Source organism: Adiantum capillus-veneris, chromosome 10 (assembly GCF_014529385.1).
Source record: "Adiantum capillus-veneris isolate H3 chromosome 10, ASM1452938v2, whole genome shotgun sequence".
NCBI lineage: Eukaryota > Viridiplantae > Streptophyta > Polypodiopsida > Polypodiales > Pteridaceae > Adiantum > Adiantum capillus-veneris.
Window position 1 is genome coordinate 129110644 of NC_140940.1, and position 15627 is coordinate 129126270.

The following is a 15627-nucleotide window of genomic DNA, read 5'->3' on the forward strand; positions in this document are numbered from 1 at the left end:
ATATGCCCTAATGTAGTGATCAAGCGGATCCTTTAAGGTTTGAGAGGAACTACTGCCCATTTTTTCTTTTGGTCTGGTACCCAATACTCCTCAAAATCTCCCTTTAATTCTTGTTTCTCCTTAAAATTGCTTGATCAATATCTCATGCGAGCCGCATTTTAGCTGGTGGTCTCTTTGTGGCTTCTTCTCCTGGTCATGACTTTTTTTCCTTTTTTCTTTGGTGTCTCTTAAGACTTTTCTTCTCTGGCACTGTCTCTAGCTTCCTTTGGAGCCTTCTGGAGACAGTCAATGCCACTGGAGGTTCATCTTCTACATCCTCTTTCATCCTTAGCCACTCATTTTAAGTTGGTGGGTATGCACTTCCCTCTTGCTCTGATAGATTCATATGCAATTTTGGTTAAGATTTTTGCTCCACCAATGTATTTGGGCTTATCAATTCCCAAGCCCACTACCTATTCATGTATATACTAGGCATAGTCCACATCTTTTGGTACACACACTACTTCTCAGTGCCCAAGTAAAGTTGGTGGCAATAGAATGGGGTGGTGTAGTTAACTTTTGTGGCCGCTTGTTTTTGCAAATGTGGAAAAATTGGTTGTACAATTTGCAGATTATGATAGCTCTTGCGTCCACCATGTCTTGAAAAATTGGGTTTGTTTTCTTTTGAGAATACACCTCCACTAAGTCTATTCTTTCTCTGACTGAGCTGCCATCATTATGTAAACCCAAGGCATCTGTAATAATTTGAGCTGTAATGGTCACTTCTTTACTTTTGCCATGAAGTGTAGTGATGACTGCTTTGCCATCTTTCTTGATTGTAGTGGTCAGCTTATAGACTCCTTAGAAATCATCTCCGACTGACACACTTGTAAAGAATCCATGTAGATCTACTCTTTCCAGGTGATTGATAATGCCTTATTTGCTTACATAATCAATGAGTTCTCTTGGAATCATTGACACATCCACAATATTACCTTGTGGATCCTAAAATGTCCATTGGTATAGCTTTATGCCCTCCGCCTCTAGAGCGGCTTCAGCCATCCATCCTTTGGTTAGCTTTAATGTCTCATTGGGAATTGTGAATGGCTATGTTGTTGGAATGATATCTTTCAAGGCAAGCCTCTTCTTCTTTACTGGTGATTTACTGTGAATGGCTTTGCTGCTGCAATGATATCTTTCAAGGCAAGCCTTTTCTTCTTTACTGATGATTTACCAGCTTCCACTGATCCTATGTGCACTCCAAGTCCAAAATTTAGCATCTTTAACTAATTCTAGCAATTGTTCAACTTCTAGCTATCCAAATGATTTCAAATTGAACACAAGCTAATTAGGGCCTAAGGATGCTATGGAAGTTGACAAAAGTGCATTTTTGATGCTCATTTTATGTTGTGAGACATCATACGTGGTCTATGTGTTCTGAACGGGGTGAGATTTCATACTGGCATAGCTCATAGCATGTATATCACACAGGTATGCTTGGGATGAGATTTGAACATGTCATGAGCATGATTTTGGCTTATAAGCTCTTTTAAGGCTCTGAAATGGTAAAAATGGATATAATTGAGGTATATGGGGTTCAAATGGCTTGAAGCTTGCGCCATGGACTCATGAGCATATGGTAAGAGCATTGGATAGGTCAAAACCACCTTAGATTGGAAATTTGACACTTTGAGATGTCATACACGTATGATGTCTTTTGGGCCCAAATGACTTGAAACTCATATGATAGGATGTCCACAACATGTGTACAATGTCTATAGCTTCGGAATTGAATTTGAGCTTGTAATTGGATGCCAAAAGCCAAAAATGGGATTTGTACCCTTAGATTTTCATTATATGGGTCACAAAATAGGTCAAATAATATCCATATATGGTGAAATTTTTCAAGCAAGCTAATAAAGACATGATAAAAGTGATGGGGTTGTCAAAATTATTGTAGCATGTCAAATTAAGGTATTTACACATCATACACGTATGATGTCTATGTTGGATTTTTTGGCTCAAACTTGATGTATAGCTTGCTCACATGATGTGTGCTTCATTCTGATGTGTTTAGAATTAAATTTGGACAAGTTCTCATGTGCCCAAGGCCATAAAATGTGTTTTTGGCACTTGAATATGTAAAATGAGGTGTATAATGACCAATAAATGCCCAAACATGGTGTAGAGGCTATATATGACATCATGATGAATTTTGGATAATCAAAATGCTGGCAGAGTCACTATTTTGCAAGTCTTTACATCATATGCATATGATGCCTATTCTTGGAAAATGAAATGTGAGCATGGGGTTAGGATATATATTCTATGTGCATGCCTTGTGTCAAGTTTCCCTAAGTTTGGAGCATTATTTCTATGGATAAGACAATATTTTGCTTGGGGACTACAACCTAGAAGTTTTTGACCAACTGGGGGCTTTATGTGGTCCAGTTTGCATGAGACTTGGTATGTGAGCTATCACAGACATGATAAAAAGATTGGTATTGACAATGCACATGTGCAGGTGTAAAAAGGTCCACTAGACATTGTACACATATGATGTCTGAGATGCAATTTTTTTGGTTTCAATGCATTGGAAAGATTTGTTCTAGTGCCCTAAGCCCTTTTCACTATGGTTCAACTTTTAAATATTTTTAGTTTAGCTTTAGAAATCCATGTTTGCTACTTTGGACTTTGAAGTCAATTTCCGCTCTTGGAGAGAACTTTTTGGGATGATTTCACTCGAGCTTGATCACCTAAGCTTGTAGATGCTATGTGGCACCCTCCATGCCATCGGTGTAGACTTTGGCCTTTCAAAATGTCCTTTTTTATGATTTGTCACTCTAAAAGCGTCCCTTAGTTGAGTGATGGCTCGGTGGCAACTTTTCTTGCGGTTTGACCACATGTCTTGTTTGTTGAAGGTATGTCAATGTAGCTCATGAAGTTTGGAAAACGATGCTCCATGTGCTAAGATGTGATGTGAAGTTGGAATGACGCATTCGGCTGAGTTGGAGAATGATGCTTGTGTTCGAAGCTGAGATGACATTTTGATCAACTTTCGGTAGATTGATCAAGCATCTAACGACAGGGCATCTACCCGATGTCTCGTGCATTTTTGGCAACTTGTCTTAGATGGTCTTATGCAAGGCCGAGAATGTTAGGGTTTTTATTTATGATCTAAAATGGTATGGAAGGTCATAGTCATGTCATTTAGCCTAGGGTCAACCCCCTATCAAGTCTTGTAGCTATCGTGTTGTTTGTGATCTTGAGCTACCTTGCTTTTAACTCGCCGATGCTACATTACTGCTTTGTGTTAGCTTTTTATTTTTAGCAATGAACATGAAGAGAATATGGTAATAAGCGTGCCTCTCATATTTGGCATCAATCGGTGTGTTGTGGGGTCACTGTACAAATCCGTAGAAGATCCACACGCTCTAGGTCTCTCAAGCTCTCTCTAAACGTGAATAGTGAAAGAACTAGTAAGTGGGCTCAACATTTCTTATATTGGGGGTCTCAAAACACTTTTCATGGATTTGACATGTGCCATTATGCTTCGCAATACATTGTCTGCAAATTATAATTTAAGCTTATTTACAATTCCTCTTTTTTTCAAAAAAATTGTCATTTTTCTCAAAACTAATCAAATTGGACGTTTTTAACTTTTCATAATTGCACCCTCAGTTTATATGTTTTCCTTGACTTAATCATCAACCCCATATTTTCCTTTTGTCATTGCATCAACATCTTACATTTTTCTTTTTTTATTTTTTTTATTGAACATTTTTTACAAAAATATATAAATATTAAAAAATAAATTAAATCCAAAATTGGCCAATAAACCAAAGTTAAATATCAAAACAACAGCAAGATAAGCTATGTGATGTTTTTTATTTGTAATATCATGTTTGCATGTCGGATTGCTTCGTTTGCTTCAAACAAATTATTCCTATTTCATTAAAAAATTCCTATTTTTACACAATTTTTCACACACACAAACACTACACAAGGGCTATAGTTTATAAGGCATGTTTGCACACTACACTTCAGGACACCTCTAAGGATTTGGAAATAAATTGCCATGTTATTCTCATATATGTGTAAAAAAAAATTGACATGATAAGGGAGACGCATAATTTTTTTTTGCGTTTAGCCCACTAAATCAAATGCCACAACAAAAACAACCAAAATCACTAAAAACGCTGCTTTTTGTGCATGTTTATGTTTGTGCTTTCAGGAATGCAAAAAGCTAAGCGCATGCAACGGGCTGCTGAGTTGTTAGAAGTCGGAAAAATTGCCATGTGTGATACCAGTACAAAATAACTATCCATGTTTTGGGGGGACGCCACTTTGGCGTAGATGAGCCAACGTTGTCAAGATCGCATAGGATCCAATTGCACGGCTTGAACTCCTTCGGTGCCACCGTCATTGCTTTTCTATCGCAACCACCTCTCTTGCCCTAAACCAACACAACACCCGCTTGTTGTGTTTCTTCAAATATGGAGCAAAAATACGGCTTTATTTTAGGCAGTCCACGCATAGTCCCATTTTTTTTAAAAAATTTTGTTTTTTTAAAAAAGGGGGCCAGTTTTTTTTATTGGCACCCTTTACCCTAGTGCCGCAAAAACTTTGTATGTTGTTTACCGAGAACATTTTTTTACTCCTATGTGCTACCACTCAACACTAAGGGGTCAGTGTGGCCACACACTTATGTGTTTATGAATGTAATGTAATGTGGCAATCTACTCTGACGATTTATACTTAATTGCTATGTTCCTACTTTGCCAAATTTTGGATATGTCAAATGTAAGTATACATGTTGTTGAATTCTTGAACATTGCAATGTTTGTATTGAAAGAAAGTAACTTCTTTACTTACTTTCTTATTATCACTCATCTATAGGACTTTGAATTACATAACTACTACTACCCTATGCTGTGCATAAACTGGTGCATAGCCAGTCAAGAGAGGGAAAGTGCGCTAGCTGAGGAGTTCAAAATACCCGCATTGACAAAATGACGCAACAATATTAGTGGACTCAAAAATAATCTATCAAGATTATGTGGATTCCACATATGTAGAGGAAGGGGTTACACGTGAGCAGCAAAGAGCGAGAACAAGGGGAAGCTGCACACGGTGAAAGATGCATGTGAAGCCATGAAGGGAAGCCATGAATTTTGAGAGATGCAACAGGTAATTCAAGAACAACATCCCTCGCTAGCCAACACAGTAGCGTAAATAGAAGGAACCTGGGCATGTGTGTAGTGCTCTCTCTCTCACACACACACACACACTGTCACACTCGATTTCCATGAAGACAGAGGTTCGACATGGTGTGCTTCCTTGTGAGGTACGGCATTGAGTCAATTGGGGTAGGTTTGACATGGTGTGCTACCTTATGAGGTTGGACATTGAGCCAATTGGGGTAGTGAACAGTCTCGGCAAGGGAAAAACCTAATCAAAGAGCTTCAGAGCTACGAACACACAGTATCTTGGGGGGATTGTAGCCTCAGATGAAAATCGAATGCAGCAATAGCAAATCGGTGAGCAACAATGAGATAGAGAGAGAATTGAGTGTATGCAAATTCGAGCAACGTTGGAAAAGGGCATAACACACACGCACACACACACACACGCACGCGCATGCACACACACACACAATCTGTAGCGAGATGCAGCGCCTACAGTTCGAACTCCGAGACTAGTGGAGCACAACCAAGCATTGCAAGGGGGCAAAAATCAGAAGGAGAATCGACTTAGCATGTCTAGCAAAAGAGCAAAAGAGCACAAACACACACCCTTTCCTGCGCTGGCTTGTCATCTCCTTATCTCTGCCTGGTTTCCCTTTTGATAGAGACGCATGATAATTTTTTTTAACTTTAGTTCTACATACTATAGAGACGCTTGGAGAAGGAGATGGAGCTCTTCCACTTGGCACTTATGGAGCTCTTCCACTTGGCACTTCACACAATGGAGAGTGTGTGTGGAAAGTATACCCCCCAAGCTAGTCCCCTTCTTGATTTCGTCAACCCCCCCTTGTAGCTCAATCTTGAAGCTCAGTGAACCCCTACAAGACTAGCCAAACACATGCTAAATGCATTAGAAGCAACAAGGGTTGTCTTGGGGCAAGGGTCCCCCTTTCCCCCTTGAGAGAGAGGACTTGATAAAAGCAAAAACAATAAATTAAATATACTAAATTATCATTGGATCCCTTGGGATGCCAACCAATAGGCTTCAGGCACACCATGAGGGCAACATCAGGAGGAGCTTGACAAGTGTTCTATTTGATTTCTTTGTACCAAGGTTGCCTTGTGTGAGGGTGTGTGTGTGTTCTCTCTGTACCCCCTCTTTTAGGGCTCGCCCCCTCCTTGTAGCAATCTTTTTTACTTTGTGGAACACCTCACTTCAAGCACCGCAAGCTCCCTAGTTGTTGGCAAGCACAAGCACCACAAGCATCTCAGTCAGAAAGAATGAGAAGAACCTCAAGAACCTTAGTCATCAAGCATGACAAGTACCTTAGTCATCAGGCAAAGCAAGCAACTCAAGCTTGGGGTGAGTTCCCATGACAAGCTCAACCCTAGCTTACTTATGGTCAAAGGACTTTTAACACTAACTTTATGGTCTTTAACACTAGGTTGGTAACCTAACAGGACATAAAAGTTTCCTTTCAGGGTTTTGAAAAAAACCTCCAAAACCATAGTAGATCCACTCATTTTGTAAAATCCTTTCATGAGGTTATAGTTCAAGGCCTACTACACATGGAAAAAATAAGAAACTTGTAAAATTTCTCATCTATTGATCACACCAAGCCTCCGAAGTTGATGGACCAGTACATTTTCATCAAAACAATCATTTCTTACGTTTTGTTGCATAAAAATAAGATTAGGGATTTTTGTAGGACTTGAGATAAATTCCCTAGTAAACTTCAATGGGTTGGTGATCAGAACATATGATTTCTTCTCACTCACTATTTTTTGTTTTTCCAAAAGAAATAGGTACAAAAAAGGTGAATTTTTACCATTTTGCAAACCTATCATCAAAGTTTCTATAGCCACGCTCAATACAAATAATATATGCATGTTTTCTTAGTTTCCTATTGTCCTTTAGGTTCATAAGGAGCCATGGAGCATGTCAAAAGAATATTAAATCTCTTACCAAGGGGAATCTTGGGGACAAAGACGAAGTGCTAAATACAGCAAACATGAAAAAACTGGGTTCAACATTATGAGTTGTAGAATCCCATAGAAACTATTCAATATCTAGCCAAATTTGATCCTTATGACTAGATATGGTTACTACCTACAAAATGCATGTAGTTGTCACAAGAAACTAACAATATTGAAAAAGCTATACTTGATATACTAGAATGTTTCGTTTTCTTCTATAATTGAAAAAATCAACCATCGTTCTGTACTAAGAAAAATAGGGTACTAGGAGCCACAAAACTCAAGGAATATTAGTTTTATGTTACAATATGCCACATAGAAAATCAAAACTGCATTTGGATATCATGAAAGCCACCAAAAAAATCATAGAAGAGCTAAAATTGGCTAAGAAACAGGATTTGACAATTTTTGTAATTTGGTCATAACATACAACTTTAACATTTATTTCTCCCTAGAAGCATTAGGACATGTTGAAGACTACTAAATATAGTTCTCTAGAATTATAGACCTCACAAACATGAATTCTAGAGTGGTATAGTTGCAAAAAGTTGAAAAAAGGCAAAAACAAGACCCGTTTTTTCACACAGTTTAGGTTGTGAAATGTTGTGCAAGGACAAGGTTAAAGATGGAATTGATATTCCAAAAACATTTCGAGTTTTTTTCAGCTCATGAGACAACTTTCTAGACAGATAGCACCTCAAAATCCATTTTGAAACTCTTGACATAATTCAAGGAAAATGGTCACTTAACAGGACATAAAAGTGTCCCATTACCAACCTAGTGTTAATATCCATTAGCATTGCTCTTTGATAGACCATCTCCCGTTTGGACCCATTACATTTGGTCTCGTACTGTGATGCATCTAAAGAACATACCTATATTCTACCCTTGTTCCCATTTATTATCCCGCATTAAATGATCAGTTTAATATGAGTAAATCATTTGACTACTCTGATATTAGATTTTATGACACGCAGCGTGGAAGGGATGCAAGGGTTGACATATTAGGATTGAGAGAGAGAGAGAGAGAGAGAGAGAGAGTTTTGGTGGATCTTTTCTCACACTATGTGTGAGCTCTTTATTTTTCTATATTATCAATAAGAAAGAATCAGATTAGGGCTAGTTTGTGATGGTATAGGCCTAATGGCCTTTATCCCCAACAAAATATTTATGCATTTTCTTGTAGTGTATGTTTGTAATTCCTTACTGAAGCAAGTTCTTATCTATGTAGTGCCTCCAAAAAAATTGTATGTTGTGTAGAGCACATTTTGTTAGAACATGATCTAGGTGCTTCCACTCAACACTAATGGGTTAGTGTGGCCATGCAAATTGATGAATGCAATTGTGGCTATCTGACGTGTATAAATGCTATGCTCCTTCTTTGCCAAATTTTGGATATCTCAAATGTAAGTACATGTGTTGTTGAATTCCTGAACACTGTAATGTTTGTATTCAAAGAAGTAACTTCTTTGCTTACTTTCTTATTATCACGCATCTACAGGACCTTGAATCACATAACTACAACCCCTATGATGTGCATAAATTATGTAATGGCCATTCAACATATTATATTATCTCGTGCATTGTCGATCAAGAGAGGAAGGAACCCGGGCATGAGTGTGGTGCTCTCTCACACACACACACACACACACACACACACTCACACTTGATTGCCACTAAGACAAAGGCTTGACATGGTGTGCTGACTTGTGAGGTATGAATTTGAGTCAACTGGGGCAAGTTTGACATGGTGTGCTACCTTGTGAGGTTTGACATTGAGCCAATTGGGGCAGTGGGCAATCTCGACTGGGGGCAAAGCTAATCGAAGAGCTTGAGAGCTACGAGCACACAGTAGCTTGGGGGGATTGTAGCCTTGGATGAAAATTGGATGCAGCAATAGCAAATCAGCGAGCAACAATGAGATAGATAGAGAATTGAGTGTATGCAAACTCAAGCAACGTTGGCAAAGGGCATAACACCACACACACACACACACAAACACAGTTTGTAGCAAGATGCAAAGCCTGCAGTTCTAACTCTGAGAGCAATCAAGCACAATAGAACACTGCAGGGCGGGAAAAGAATAGAAGGAGAATTGACTTAGTATGGCTAGCAAAAGAGGACAAACACCCACACCCTCACCCGCTCTGGCTCGTCAGCTCCTTATCTCTTCCGTTTGCCCTTTTGATAGAGACGCACGATAAAATTTTCTAGCTTTATTTCTACATACTATGGTCTGTGAAAGCAATTGATCCCATAATAATCCTCGGCCGCTCACACACACCCACCACCAGATCGAGTTGCAAAGTGATCAACCTTAGTAGAGAGACCCAGTTTAAAATAGCAACTAAAGAAAGGAGAGAGAACTCGCCCTCAGCCTCCAAGTGTCGTTCGATCCTCCGACTCTCCGACTCTTGACCCATGTGCATGTTACAGGTTACAGGGGGGTTTTGAGCCTGATCACACACAGATTCTCTAGATTACCAGACACAACGCTTTCACAAGCTATTTGGCAATCATTATGACATCAGTTTCTCCATTCATGTGAATTGAGTTGCGGACACTTCACACTGTACTACATGTGGAGTCATTTTTTTCTATTTTGGCAATTTTTCTCAGTTGTTTCTGAGACTCAGACCGGAGAACCCTGTTTGAGACTGTGGCTAGTCGTTTTGTGTCTGCATTAACATTTGGAGGGTTGATAGCATGAGGTTTTCTTCGAGCTAGGGTGTTCTCGAATGTTGAGACACCCATGGTGATACTACAGGTAGTTGGAGTTCCCCGCTTTCAGTACCCTCGCCATAGGAAATGTATTTGAACGCTTTCATATGCTTTTGACGTCGAGTTGGCGATCACAATAGCAGTGAATGTATTAGATTTTTGATGCGTAGTTAGTGCAGTTGGAACATAAGGTTTAGAAATGCTGTTTTGTCTACTACCTTTTTTCATATTAAGTTTTTATGTCAATGGCATAATCTTAGAATACATGGTTCGTTTCTTTTTTTTGGGCCAAACTCAAAATTATGAGTGAGAAGTATATAAAATTTACATTGAAAGCCATTCTCACATCAAGCCATGACATCTACAGGAAACTCAAGTTTCCAAAAAGTCCCAAAGCCACTGTTTTCTCGGGGGGGGGGGGGGGGGGGGGGGGGGGGGGGGGGGGGGGGGGGGGGGGGGTAGTGTGTCCACACCCACCTGCAAAAATAAGGGACGTAAAGCAAGGATGGACAGCCCTCACGGGAGGGGCAATTGGGCACCCCCCAACAGGGTGAAAACCTGCCTATGCAGCCTCAACCATCTCCTTGTGGCCTCAATATTGTGGGTGGTAGGAGTGCTCCCAATGTAGGTCAGTGCTTTGAGCACCCCAACTCTAGGCATGGATTCCTCACACACACACTCCGCCCAACAACCCCCACAATTGGTATCACAGCATTGGTTGCGATTGGATTGGAAAATTGGCAGCCATGGAAGCTTGCAGAACTTAGGAGCTTGTGGATCTTGCACCGGAGTTGGATTGGAGCAGCTTGGGACAATTTGGGAGCCTCAAAATGCTTTGCGCACGCAGCTGCCCTTGCACACACATTGTAGGCTGCAAGAGAAGCTCCAAATTGCAAGGCTTGTGTGGAAAGAAAACGCGAGGAGATTGAGAGCATTGAAACTTGAGGCTCATTTGGGGAGCCAGCACACAATCATTGTGCAAATAGCGAGCCAAGGCAGCAGCATGAAGAGAAGAAACCCGAACATGTGTGTGGTGCTCTCTCTCTCTCTCTCTCACACACACAACACACACTCAAGACAGAGGTCGAAATGGTGTGTTGCCTTGTGAGGTTTGACATTGAGTCAATTGGGGCAAGTTCGACATGCTGTGTTGTCTTGTGAGGTTTGACATTGAGCCATTTGGGGCAGCGGGCAGTCTCGATAGGAGGCAAAGCTTATCAAAGAGCTTGAGAGCTGCAAGCACACAATAGCGTTGCGGGGATTTTAGCCTTGGATGCAAATCGGATGCAGTAGTAGCAAGTCAGTGAGCAATAACGCGATAGAGAGAGAATTGAGTGTATTAAAATCCGAGCAGCGCTGGCAAAGGGCATAACACACACACACACAAACACACACACATAGTGTCTGTAGCAAGATGCGGAGCCTGCAGTTCAAACTCCAAGAGCAGCCGAGCACAACCGAGCATTGCAGGGGGCAAAGAATAGAAGGAGAATCGACTCAGCATAGCTAGGAAAAGAGCACAAACATGCACAACCTTGCCCGCTCTCGCTCGTCATCTCTGCATGGTCGCCCTTTCGATAGAGAAGCATTATAATTTTTTCAAAATTATATTTCTACATACTGGTGTGTGCAAGCAATTGATCCATAATAATCCTTGGCCGCTCACACACACCCACCATCTAATCGAGTTGCATAGTGATCGAGCTTGAGTAGAGAAACCCAGCTTGAAATAGCAGCTAAGAAAGGAGAGAGAGCTAGCCCTCAATCCTCCAAGTGTCGTCCGATCCTCCTTACATGACCTTGTCATCTCGCTAAAAAGCAAAAATGGATGAAAGCAATCAAGATGAGTCACCCGACTAAAAATTCAAGGAAAGCATATTGAAAAATGGAACTAAACCAAATCAGATGCATACCCAGAGGTTGAGCATAGTGTTTGCTTATCTGTATGGAAAGTTACCTTCCAAATTTTCCCACCAGCAAAGGCCTAGGAACACTAAGGGAAAACTTTGCAGGAAAACTTCTCTACTAGCAACCGGCCCTGGGACTATGTCCGTGACCCCCTTTGCGTTAGTAGCCCGTGGCAGTACATTCCATTGGCAGTTGAAACCTTGCCACCACCCCTTGGAAGTTTGTGGAATTCTTTCCTTGAAAATGCAAGTGTGATGGGTCCAAGAATTGATCATCAACACTTGAAGAAATGATTGAGTAATCATAAGATGGGTCTTACCCCAAAATTGTATTTGTATAGACACTCTTAGTGCTATAAAAGATCCACTCAAAGTTCGAATCATGTTCACCACTGAATCTGCTCTAAACCCAAAAATCCATAATCTTGGTTTTTTGCGAACAGCCGTGCTGGTTGAAATGCTTGCTCCATCTATACACCTTAGTAGAGAGAAGCCATTACGTATGAGGGTAGCTTTAAATATGGCACTTTGCCTGTGAAGAACATAAAATATATTTTAAGATATCAGTTATTACTTTGTCCTTGACAGAGTATTGAGTGTATGATAGCGGAAGCATATATGATGATGGAGTGTCATACTTCCAATGGACTATTACGCCGTGCATACATAGCAAAAAATAATAATAATAATATGCCCGTGGCTTCAAGGACAGTTTCAAACATGTGAGACATTGGTATACGTGTCGTGCACGATTACACTAGCATGGATACATCACAGTACACCGTTGCGTAAACTGTGAGCTTATATCCACATAGTGCCAAACATTTGTGCCATTATCATTGTTCCGAAGTACTCAATTTGATAAGACATTGGCACATAAGAGAAGCTGTGCTTCACATAAGTTTGGCAAAGCAATTTGCTTTGTACCTTGAGTGAGCTAGCATATGTATCATATACACATCCTTTGTGTGATTTTAAAAACCTACAGACATGGTGGAAAGTTTCCCCAAGCTCGTATGCTATTAGCATATTCCAAATGTTGCAAACCGCTATGCCAAATGTCGTAAGGAAAGCCGTGCTCCACATTGAGTACTCATGCACTGTTATGGTGCTCGTAGCTAACACATATTTTTGCCAATTTAGATTATCAGAACAAGAGAAATTCGACCTGCTTCACTTGGTTACGTAGACGGAGCCTTGCTCCACTGTCCTAGAAGTCAAGCCGGAGCAACTTTTTTGATAGTGTCTTGGAATTGCAGTGGATGATCGGCCTTGTTGAAGTACTTTGACCATACAATCATAGGTTTATTTTTCAAGCCACAGGCCTTGCCTGTACATGCATATAATATTAAACAACTATGTTTGCACACACTGTTGGTCATATTTACACCTGGCAGACGTTTATCCTTGACAAATATCCCTTGGAACAAGCTCCCCTTCCACCATAAGCAATGGTCTCAAAGCTTGTGTTGACTAATGTAAATATTTTTGCAAACTTGAAATGAATGAGAAACATTAGTTTCAAGTTTATTATACTTATCTTCCATCACAAACGTCTATAATGCCATCTCCATCAGATATGAAGCAGCCGTCAAATTGGTAACCGCGACATGTAGCATCGGATGCATGAAAGTTCTGCAGTTGCAAATGTGTTGATGCAATTTGGCGCATGCCTTGTGTGTCACACCCTTACCGAACATGTCTTGCCATGATGGCCAAATAAGGAGAAGTAAGATTGCAATCAAGCATCTTGTGTGGATCACCACATCATGAGTAGCTAGCAAGCCTTGCTTTTAATCCTTGTCTAGATTCAAGGGCATGTCTTGCACTCCCAAAGACTAGCCATAAGATTGTCGACCTTGATCGAATTACTACAATTCCTATTGCATATAGAAGAGGTTCAACTCTGTACATTGATATAGATAATTTCCCCTCAAGGATCGACATGAAATCCATGCATGCAACCCCTTTCTGAGCCGTGTTGGTGATGAGCTTTTCCATGAGCCTTGCTTCTTCGAAGCTCCCAGCTTGAGTGGAACTTTCCCACTTCAAGGACATTAGACGTGCCTCCACTCCAAGCTTGGAGACGGGTGCGCCACAGCATGTGCAAAATCCCGGACCTATCCGCCGCAGGCTCCTCCATCCGAGAACCCATACCAAATCCCTCCACTTTCGTGGATTACAAGCGACAATTCACCCTGCTTGAGTGGAACTTTATCATTTGTTGTACCTCATGGGATAGTCCTCATATAATGGGATGCACAAATTAAGGCGCCCCAAGCTTTAAAAAGCATCTGAAACCTGAGAACATGTAGCGATGGTGACACAGAGAATCTCCTCACGAGAGACAAAGAGGGAGGGTCGCCTCTGTGTTGCTTGATTGCACCCGCCACAGTGACAGGTTTCCTTCAGCTCTGTATTGAACTCCCATCAAGCTCTACACCGCGTGGTTTGGAGTCGGGAGACATGCCACCTCCCCTTGCCTCAAGAGGCCCTACACACGGGGTCACCCTCGTCGTCCTCGTCCCCGCATGTCAAGAGATCACTTTCACGGCTCCCTTTGCATGCACATGCAAGAGTGTCTCCATGCCCTCATGCCCAAACTAGCCCCTTGCTCTCATACCAGTGAAATGCCCCTGGTGGGACTGATTGGAATGAGCCTCCCAACCTCCCATTATATAGCTCCCTGGGCCTCATTCCCTATCCAAACTTGCAGCCGACCCCTTGGGCCTAGTCTTTGACCACCGAGCATTGCCCTTGGCATGACAGCATCACTTGTTTGTCGGCCTCAATTACCTGCTCTTCCACCATCTCTTCTATTGCTGCATCATGCTCTGCCAAGGAAGAGAGAAACTCATTCTCTATCGCATCATTCTCATCTTCTTCCATAGGCAAGGCTACTATATCCATCCTCGTGAGACTCTATACCTGCTACACTACCCTGAAATACTCCATTGCAACCTTCACCAACATGGCCATCAGCATGGCACTGCACACAACCTCTACCTGCATACCATCGCTGGTAGTCTTGGACTCCCCCATTTGTCTTCCATCTAGCATATCGGCTTGCATCGTACGCTTATCCTCACACACACTCACTACATCTCCATGCACATAAAAGAGATCAAACTGTTCATACCTTGATTGAGACGCCTTGGTCTCCCTGCTCCTAGCAGCATTTGTAGAGTTGCACCCACTTGGCTCAACCTCACCCGCTGTCTTGAGCTTGCAAATCTCCTCGAGCTTTAGCACTTCAAAATCATCTGCAAACCACACACTTTGACCTCTATCACTCTTCAAACGAGTATGTACAACCATATCTTTACTCAACAACACATCTTTTGCTCAACTTGGAACCACCCACACTTCCTCTACAGTTGGAGCCGTCCTAACTGTCATCCTTGGCATAGAAACCACCCTTTATTTTTGGAGCCATAGAAACCTTGGTTATTCTCTTATTGGCACCTCCATTTGCATCAATATTGGCTTACTACCACCGCATCAACCCGTTTTGGCACCACAACATTTGGTAAACCTTGCCCAGCTTTATATTTTTTCAACATTTTCTTGGTTCACCCTTTCTCTAGAGCCACTCCTTCTCATATGACACCGCACCATGGATTTCTATTTTGTCTCACACTTCCTCATGCAAGAAATCTAAAAACATACCCAACTTCAAAAAACCAACATTCTCAACATCGGTCTCCTTCACAAGCTTTCCCAACGGACTTCAAACTCCCATTCAAAAACATTAAAATCACCCCCCAATCTTTGCTTCAATCCGTCGAGTTCTGGCTTCACTTCATCCAGCTACAAATCCGACACAAACTTGCTTCAAAAAGCCGCTTCAACACTTC